This window comes from Neopsephotus bourkii, unplaced genomic scaffold (assembly GCF_033783945.1).
Source record: "Neopsephotus bourkii isolate Nb327-2 ecotype Australia unplaced genomic scaffold, CSIRO-AGI_Nbou_v1 NB_168, whole genome shotgun sequence".
NCBI lineage: Eukaryota > Metazoa > Chordata > Aves > Psittaciformes > Psittacidae > Neopsephotus > Neopsephotus bourkii.
The window spans coordinates 9,097,355-9,108,225 of NW_026900684.1; positions in this window are offsets into that span (position 1 = coordinate 9,097,355).

Genomic DNA, 10,871 nt, shown 5'->3' on the forward strand with positions numbered 1-10,871 from the left:
CACTTGTGCTTAAGTGTGGCAGTTATTCATGTTTAGTGTGTCTCCCTTGGAAGTTACCATGATACTGGAGAAAATGGTAAAGCATACTGTTAGCAATAACTCACTTTCTTTTTTTGACTATGCAGGTGGTGATATGGGCAAATCAACAAGTTTGTTTTCTTAAATTTCATGAATAATGACCTTTCTTTTTAGCTAATTTAATTAATAATTTTCATTTTCTCTTTCACCTATACTTATGCAATTAATATTTCTCTTGTGAATAATGTAACTCTGTATAAATACTACCTTTTAAAATAAAATTGCTTTCTTTCTCTTTTTTATTTATCCTGTTTTCCTCCTGCTCTTTGCAGTAAAATGAGAAGTAGACAGGTGCTTATTAATGCAAAATTAGTCTCTGGTGTAGAGAAGATTTCACAGAATATTTGGTTGTTGAGCTATTGATATTCATGACGGTCAAGGACTTCACAGAACGTTGCTTTTTAACGATCTTGTAGAATTTTGACAGAAAGCAAAAAAAAAAAAAAAGCTGTATCTCTCTAAAACTACAATGTGTTGATTTATACACCGATAAAACTATGTATAGCATATAGGTAAATATACTGTTTCACTAACAAGCACCAATAAACTGACATTTTTTCATAACATAGATAAGGTAAACAAACTGTCAAGGTGATTAATGTTATTGTAGCTAATACAAATTATCACGGGGCTGAGGCAAGCTCAGTGAAAACAGTGTAAATTACATTTGTTGTCTTTGACTTTTATCTAAACATCCCATTGCATTCATCTTCCTTAAGATCTCTATGCACCTACTTAAAATTTCAGCTGCATTTGTATCAGCTCCCTATTACAGTAATGGCAATGAGGCTGAATATATCTTGCAAATTTTTTATGTGGGGAAAAACCAGTTAAAAAACACAAATTGTTTGCCTTGGGTATATGCTAAGAGCAAATTCTCAAAAGATTTTTAAAAGTTTTTTTGGAGGTCACCATTTAAATTGTAAACCTTTAGAACCCATAGCTCATGTGCAATTCCAGGTTCCAAATCACCCAAGAGTGGAAAGAGTCACATGTCACTAGGCTAATCGGAGGCTTTAAATAATGATTGTTACTTGTAGCCAAAGTATTTTAAGTAAGAATATTTTAGTCAGGTTTATGCTTAGACACAATATGAGTAATTTAATTTTAATAAAGTAGATTATTATTTTTAGAGTTAAGGTGTTTATTAATTGGTAGTAATTCAACTTCCTTTTAATGGACCATGTGTACTTTTTGTTACTAATTTTCTGATGGGTATGGAATAAGCTCTGCTTTCAGCCCTGCAGTATTTTGCAAATGTCAATTTTTGTAACATAGTCTGATTCTGTATATTTTACTCAGAAGGTACTTTAATATTAGTAAATTTGTAGATAAATGATATGTCCCATAAGTGATCCCATCATTAGTAAATTCCTGAAGCCTCTTTCATGCCAAGCTGTCATACAGGCTCTGCAGAGCAAGAAACCATGAGAACCTTCCCACTGAAGATGATAAGTCAGAGTGGATTCCAGTTGGTTTTGGAAGAAATTATATCAGTGTTAGTTTTCACTTTAGCAGGACAAATTTTTTTTTGAGAGAAACATTCTCTTGTAAAGAAAGTGAGCTTGTTTAATAGCAGTGCTAATTTATTTGCATACCTTCTGGTCACTGCTATTCTTAATCAAACATTTTTATTGCCCACAAAACACCTGCAGAACTGTTTAGGAACTTCTGAAGAGACAGGGGTTTTAAGGGACACTCATTTTGTAGATCTGGGTACCATATTTCTCAGCCCTGAATCACAAAACTATGAGCTGAAGAGAGCTGAAGGAAGAAAGGATGCCCATATAAATCTCATATTCAGTGGTTATTGCACCAGATTGCAAAGTTTCTGGTTTGTTTCTTTATTTTGTCTGAGGATTATTTAAATGCAGGTTGCTCAAGCTGTTGTGCTGTCTTGTTGGATTTATGGAGGTTTAAGTCTGTCATTGTTGCTGAACATATTTTCCTTCATGTAACAAAACAAAGACAAATCCTCGTCATCCTAGAGAATCATAGAATGGTTAGGGTTGGAAAGGACCTGAAGATCACCTAGTTTCAGCTTCCCGTTCCTTCCATGCCTCACCCTAGACCACGTCGCCCAAGGCTCTGTCCAACCTGGCCTTTTCTCTCATCAAACGAAATCTGTTTTAAACTTGTTGCTCTTGAACTTGCAGCTCTGAGTGTTGCAATGTCTGGACGAACAAGCTGGCACAGCACCTATATGGTTGCACTAATGTAATATTAATGCCCAGAAGCGAGATTAACTAGCCTAACTGAAATACTGTGTAATTGCTACAACACGACTGATAATTAGTCTATGGGGAGTCTCTTTCTAAAATGCTTTCTGCTTATGAAATAAGAACTAGCTTGGGTATAATTGCAAGGCATTGTTTTATTCCCTGAAATATAACCTGAGCTTTGATCTTAAAAAAAATGAGGAAAGGGAAAAATTATTAAGCAGCAAGAGTTGAACAACTCCTATTTTGTATGGAATCCAAGTACATAATAGAAAAACATTTTAATGAAAAATTGGTATGCTTTTTAATCTTAGAATAATTGCACAGTTATGAATTCAATCTTTATTATAACATTGTGTATTTATTACTATTTTACTCCTTTTTGAAAGGTGTTGCTTTCTTTCAAGTCTAAAGGACGTAATCCGCTAGAGTATCTATTTTACCAACTATGGAATTTGAGGACTACTATGAGTCTTTGTGTTTGACAAGGTAGCTTTAAGTACTCTGCTGTGACTGTTGTAGTCACTGTTTCAATTGTCAAGTATCATGTAGTAAGGAAGACTTTGACTAAACAATTTCTCATTTTTAACTAAAATAGTTTCTGTTAGCTTAATGTGTCAAAAGCTTTATTTCATAGTTCTAATGTCTAACTAACTTAAATTTGACAAATAAAATCTCAATTTACTGGTTTAAATTTCAGTGTCTAACTTCTCATACATTTCTCATATTTTACACATCTTTATTTTCATGTATGTAGCACAGATTTTCCCACTTACCATTTTGTCAGCCTTGCTCCTCAGACTGGCGTGCTTGATAGAGATTTAGGTCTTCAGCAAAACATAAAATATTCTGGTTAAATAAAGTATTTAGAACACTGTAGTAAGTGTAATAAAAAATAACATGCAATTATGAGTCCCCATCCGTTTTACTTTGGAATCAGTGGTGTATTTTTTTTGGGTTTTGTTTTTTGGTTTTTTTTCTTGAATAAGCTAATACATCAATTTCTGACTGAATGCATGTAAACTATTTGTTCAGAGTCCAGGCCCCATGGTCATGTCTCATTACATCTACTTCACTTTTGGATAAAAATGAGTTTTATCCCTTGGATAGTGCAGTAATCTGATAATATAGTGCATAGCTGAATTGACCTTTAAATAGTTCCAAAGGGTTATGGGTATGCCTGTAGCTTAAGGATATTTTGAAAATTTTACAGGAGAAGGTAGAGAAGAAAGATTCTAATTCATCAGTTGGACAACTTATTACTTTGATGCTAGGTTTGGTTCATAAAACAATCATTTACCCTGACATGCGAGTAAAAAAAATGAGCTTATCAGGAGCTTAGAGACCTATTGTTTCTACTTCATGTAATGTCAGTAGTAGCTCATTTTTTTTTCTTTTTAATACAGGAAATGCCTTTTTTCGCAAGGTCAAATTATGTCATTCTAATTTACTTCTAATATTTCTTTTCCCTTCTTCCTTCAAATAATTTTTTAAGAAAACAATGTTTTTGTTTGTTTGTTTGTTTGTTTTTTCTGTTTCTACTAGAAGCTTGGCTGAGGTAATATTGAGACAGATTTTTTATTATTATTTTCTATATAAATTACAAATGGGTGTAGAAGGCTTTGAATCACAGAATCACAGAATACCAAGGGTTGGAAAGGACCTCAGAAGATCATCTGGTCCAACCCCCCTGCAAGAGCAGGGTAACCTAGAGTACATTGAACAGTAATAAACCAAAGTTTGGAAACTATAAAGTGAGACAAGAAACTATTAGCTTGAGAAACTATGCAAATGGGGCTACATAATACCAGTGTGAAAATTACCAGGATTTGAAAATTAATAAAACACAGAAATGGGTTTTCAAACAAAAAGCTGATATCGTCAGTAGCTTTGAAGGCAACAGTACTAATATCTGGCTTGGATACAATATATTATAAAAGACCTACTCTAAATGTTCAAAGTTGACCTGTCTGAGCCTGGCTTTTGCTATTCATCATACACTTCAACCTTTGAGAGTCACATTGTGTGAACAAGGATACAAGAGGAAACTGTAAAATCTGCTCTGTGGCCTGAGGACATGACATCCAGGAAAAAGATCCATGAGAATTGTGGAAGCAGGGACATAGTGTGGAAGATTAGAGGAGGAGGAAATTTTCATTTCATATTTCTGATTGCCATGGATTTTTGGGCCTCGTGATGTGGGTCTTCAATACCTGAACTCTTATTTCTGTTTCTCTCTTCTTGCTTAGCTCCCAGGGGTGCTTATACCTGTTTGCCTGATTTCTCTATAATGTGCAAAAGTGTAAGGGAGAGTAGGCAGGGCTAATACTAATACATGGACGCAAGCAATGCATTTATTTAAAAGAAAGCCATGCATTTCATTTTTCTTTCACACAGTGTACAAGTGAGCAAATTCAGATTAAATTGCCTGTTTACATGGCTTTTGTAGATCAGTTGTGTGATCATTGTTACAAATTTGAAAACTTTTATAGATTTATGTACATGTTGACCAGGGAGCCCTTGGATCCCTTCTAAGTTAAGTGTTACTTCTAATAAGATTTAATTTTTTAATGAATAATGAGTCTGGAGGCTGCAGGAAGAAAACAAATTTTCCAGAATAATAAAGCAGTTCTGTTACAGATGTTTTCTGGGGGAAGGTGGTGTGAGAGGGGATTGTGTGGGATGCATCTGTCAGGAAGAACAGATTTCCACTGAGAGCAAGATCACCTTAACAGTAAAACAATGGGTTTGTGGAGAGAGAATGATGAGTTTAATACCGTATCTATTAATTTAAAATTTATAATTTATACAATCTAAATTAGTATCTCCCTGTGAATCAGCCTACACTGTCTATATATGCTTTTAAAATGTAGGAGGGTTTTTGTTGTTTGTTTTTTTTAAATTTAAAGTCTAACTGAATTCATGAAATATATAGCAATGAGGCAAAATAATTTCTTTTGATTGCAACATTAACTTTGTGTAAAATTACATTATTTAAACAAAAGAAAGTCAAATATCAATGATACCTATGGGGACTGCACTGAGAATTTTTTGTTATTTATGTAGGCATTATAGGGCTATTTCTTCTTGGGTATACACACATTGCAGAGTATCTGTGGGCACATGTCCTAGCTCGCAGTTTTTGTATTCTCATGCTGTTCCACTGATTCCAGTTTCTCCCTGTCTTCCTCCTTATTCTCCCTTCCATTCCCCACCATATGATGGAAAAGGCCTGATTTTCACCATCACCTATGTATTCAGGAAAATGAAGCAGAGCTGGATCTAAGGGTTAACATTCTTCCCCATCAGTCTCTCAGGTGCTGCCTATATTAACCAGAATACTTACCTGTAAATCAAGTACTTGTCCACATAGACTCAGCACTTCTAAATGCCTTTACAGAGCAGTTCTGTAGCTTATTTGAATTATTTAAAATGTTGAAGACACGTCAAAAAAAGTAATTGTACTTTATTATTGATCATAAATGGGATGCTTTTCAAAGCAACGTATGATTAGGAACAGAATCCAGGAGAGGGGGCATGTCATCTTTCAGTGACAATGAGCTGAGAGAAAGGAAAACAGCTGCACAAGGCATTTGAATTTGTCTGCTAGATCTGTTTATCATTGAAAGGGTAACACAGGTTCTGATTCTGGCAGTGTAGGCAGTCTAGACTTTTATTAAGTGATTGTACAATCTAGAGCTCCTGTTACAGGATGAAAAAAGTATGTAATGGAGGACTGGTCCTCTGCATGCCCTGGCATTTCTGAAGATGTTGATGCTTGCTTTGGAGGTATTTTAGTATTGTCTTTTATTATGCTGGTCGTGGATGCATGTTGGTGGAGGGAGTCAGCTCCAGGCAGGAGTCAAAGGCTTTTAAACACTCAGATGGATTTAAGGTTCTCTTTTGACAAGTTTGTCTTCCTGGAGCATATCCAGGAAGCCTCTAAATGTTCTCTATGATTGAAAGAAGTACAGTAGACAAACACTGTCTTAGATACCTGTGCAGGTCTTACAGTAATTTATAGGCAGTAGTTTTTCTATGCTTTGTGAGTAGCACAGCACTTGTGAATGAGAAATTTTGCCTTCTGTAATATCATAATAGCTGAATTAACATTCCTCATTAGTTTCCCAAGTGCTGACTGTATGGCTCTGTTTATTTAATATCCTGGTTAATTACAATAGTGTTAAGATGTTAAGCTACCAGAAAAATTGGAAAAAAGCCCCCACCAAAACCTATGGATTGAATGAATATTTAAAGCCCTTGGGGTAAGTACATTTTTCTGCAGTTAGAGAAGTAAGCTTTATATAGTCCTCTTCAACAGGGACTGTAGCAATAGGACAAGGAGGAATAGGTTTAAACAGGGGAAGTTCAGGTTGTATATAAGGAAGAAATTTTTTAGTGTTAGGGTGGTGAGGCACTAGAATAGGCTGTCCAAAGAAGTGGTAAATGCTCCATCCCAGGAAGTGTTCAAGGTCAGGTAGAACAGAGCCATGGGCAACATGGTCTAGTGTGAGGCATCCATGCCCATGGCAGGGGGGTTGGAACTAGATGATCTTAAGGTCCTTTCCAGCCCTAGCAATTCTATGATTCTATGACTTGATGGCATTTACTTCCTTAAAGCAAAATTCTACTATTCAATATTTAAGACTGTTGAAAATTTAGCTTAAGGACTGGAAGCACATCCAGAGGTTTGAAGTGGTGTAAGTAACAAAGGACTCAACCTGTTGTAAGTGAATGAGCTTTGCATCGTGTTACCAATAAGTTTAAGCAAGCTGGGTTTTTTGTTTGTTTTCTTTTTTTTTTATTATTTTCCAGTGGATTTCACTGTTTATGATGGGAAATTCTGTGCAAATCAGGTTAAAAAAAAGGTAAGTATTTCTGTGTCATCTGCAGATCCCTGTGCATGACGCTGCAGAACTCTGCTACTCTAACTGCACTGGCAGGACCCCTTTGTGAAGTCACTGTACTTGCTGAAGGAATTTTTTCTACTTCCATAACATTTTATCTCTTAAATTGCATAAAATAAGTAAGTAAAAAACAATTCTATTCACAGGATTTGTAAAAACCACATCACTGCCGATTGTTGCACTGATGAAAGCCTGTGCTGTTACCCCTGTGAGCAGAGTTTTGTAGAGTAGACTAATGGTTTTGTTCAATCAAGAACATACTTTGTTTTTGCTTGTAAATAGATGTGTTGAAACAAAACTGACTTCTTTTATATTCTCTTTTATTATGGTTTAAAGGCGGGATACTAGCTATTTTTTCTATATTGTTTTGTTCTAGAAAGAAATTTCCTGAATTTAGAACACAGAACTGCACTAGGGTGATGAAATATTAAGAGAAGTTTTGTTTAGTAGGAAGAAAAAAGTGGTGTAAATAATCTCAAAGAGAGAGATTTAAGAAACCCAAAAGCCTGAGGCAGTGCCTTAAGCTAAATGTCTCTGTGGGGCAGAAACAAATGAAGTCTACTGATACTTTGCTGAAAGCTGTCATTTCTCTACCTCCATGAGATCCTTGATGTTCTTTAAAAAAGTTTTATAGTTATTAAATGCAATTAAGGATGCATTCAAGTTCCCTGTCATCCAAAGGATACAGTTAATGATCATAAATTTCTATTTTGAACTGTCTCCAGTACAGCAGCTCTTGAAAACAACACTTGCAGAATAGTGTGTAAAACCGAATAAAATAATCCAGTCTTCAATAGGGACATTATACATTGAAAATGCAAACCAAGAAAGGCTCATACATGAGAAACACAAATTTTCTGAGTTTTATGTGCATTTTGATGCACATCTCTTTATTACAAGTAACGTGTCCTCTTACTTCATACTGTATACAAGCACAGTGGTTCATTTCCAAAATTGACTCATTCTTCTTTGATGGGTATTAAATTTGATGCACACATCTATATTTAGATGAAGCTGCGAAAAACATCCCTTTTCCTCTGAATGTAAAAGACCATATATTTTCTAAAAATAAGTGCAAAACAGCGTTACTCACAAAGGACTCACAATGCAAACAATGTATAATTGTCATATAGCCTAGAGGAATTTTTATCTACTGTACCAAACTGTGCAGTCCATATTTGCAGCATGTATTCAGGCTTCCAGTTTAAGCTCTTCAACAGCTTAAACTCTGTTTTCATCTGTGTTGTTCAGTATAGGATCTACCTAATAAGGAAGTTTGGTGACTTTGACCATCATCAGAGTGTGAGGGTACTTATCTGTTTTTTTCTGTACTCTACCCAGGTATTCTTTAGTGCAAAACACACCGAACAAGCGTATACCTTGGTTCAGAATTTAGGAGTCATTCTTCTCAAGACAATCCTATTTTCTCTGATGCCTAAAAAATTTTAGTCTTTGTAGATTTTTCTATTCATATGAACAAGTACTTTTTATTAGAATATTAGTTCAGCTTCATCAGAGGATCTGGCAACTAGCACTGTCAAGAATGTGAAGTTAGGGGTAACTGTTGTGATAGAAAGTAGAAAAGAGAGGTTTAACTTGCTTGGGCTGGAAGGATATAGAAATTAAGACTAGAACTTCCTGTTGCAGCACCCTAACCAGCTGAATACTCTAGCTGTACAAGAATTTCATTTTCTGTTTCTAAGTATACAAATAGTTAAAATATATTTTTATATGCTCCCTAACTGTACTTGGGAATAGGAGTCTATATTCATCTCTACCTTACATGCCTGAAATCTAACTAACCTTAGTATAAAAGAATTCAAGAATATTTCTTAAGATGTTGAACTTCTGTCCAGAAAACAGGAGGTGTCCAGAATTATAAGTGTCATCTATTAATATCACTCTAGAAGAGACAAACCTACATCTGCCAGGGCTAAAAGAAGTTATATTTGGGGATTAACATCTGACTTTTAATATGATGTGACAGTTTAATCCAACTCTAGATTTTCTGTGCTTCTAAAACATCTGGTAGCAGACACAGATGGGCACAAGGTTAAAGATATATTATGCTGAATTTCTGACTTGACCTTTATTTTCTGTGCTCTTGATGTGACCTGATATTAATGTTTGGGCTTGGGATTTAAAAGGGTGTGAATGTCTTTGCATTGAATATCTGTCATAAATTCTAAAGTAACTATATGTTGGTAAACATTGTAGAAAGAGATTTATATCTCTAGATATTTTCAAGTGCCCCTGATCACTTACAACTGCATAAAGTGACCTACAGTGTTTCATTTCATACACAGCTTCTTTGCTTGCAAGTGCATGTGTAAGGCATAAGCGGTGGGTCTGCATGTCTGAAGTAGTGAACTGCAGCAATCTTCAACTTCCATTTAAGGGTGAGAAGTGGGGAAGGAATAAGGGCTTCCACCTCACACAGCCTTCCATTCAACAGGAGCAGAATTGAGAGATATTACTAACCGGCATATGTGTATGCATGTGTGTATATGTGTGTTTTCTGAAATTCTTCTTTTTCATAGAGAAACAGATAAAAACATAGAAAGAAACACACAGACCCCCCCCCCCCCGAATAAGAAAAAACCCAATCCATTCTGCTTTTTACCTAGTTATATAATTAATTCTAAAATATAAGCAGCAGCATTGTATGCAGATGAAACACATTCTGGAGAAGCACAATCGCATACCTTGTTCTGTAGAAGTGAGCTTTAGAATGAAGCTTTAAAGTGCAAAGGGACTAAAATTTCAGAATATTTTTATGTGACTATGAATTTGTTATGACAATCTTGAAAAAAATCCTTTGTGTTCCTCTTTACAGTTGCCTAGATGTTACAGAGCTCAGTTCCATTACAAATTAATTATGATCATGTGACTCAAATTTTGTGCACCATGTTAAGATGAGCACCAGTCAGAAAGAAGAAACATGTAGATGTTTGATGAGATACTCAAGGCAATATCAAGATACGTTCACTGAGAACTTGTCAGAAAAAAAGTTAATGGAAATAAAATGTGTAACAATGCTACACTACACTACATAACGCAGAATCACAGAATCCCAAGGGTTGGAAGGGACCTCAGAAGATCATCTAGTCCAACCCCCCTGCAAGAGCAGGGTAACCTAGAGTACATCACACAGGAACTTGTCCAGGCAGTATCTCCAACGTAGGAGACTCCACAACCCCCCTGGGCAACCTGTTCCAGTGCTCTGTCACTCTCACAGTAAAGAAGTTTCTCCTGGTGTTCACATGGAACCTCCTATGCTCCAATTTACACCTGTTGCCCCTTGTCGTATCACTGGGCATCACTGAAAAAAAACTAGCTCCATATAGTTCTTGATGTGCTACATAAAATATTTAAGTTTCAAGAGAGCCTCATTTATCCTGGACATCCTCCTCAGACATGTAATAAAATTTGAAATTACTTTGGACAGATATTATCTTTTTGGAAACTTGAAATGTATACTTGCATACTGATTTTTCTTAGGTTCCTATACACCATTTTTCTTCATGGTTTGTGATTTATTTCTTTAGCTGTACAGCTTTTGGACTGGAGCTGGCTTGTATCTGCCTGATGTGGGCTATTGCAGTTTAAATATAGCTAAAACTTGGATTTTAATATAAAATTTAGTTTACGAGAAGGATATTGTTTT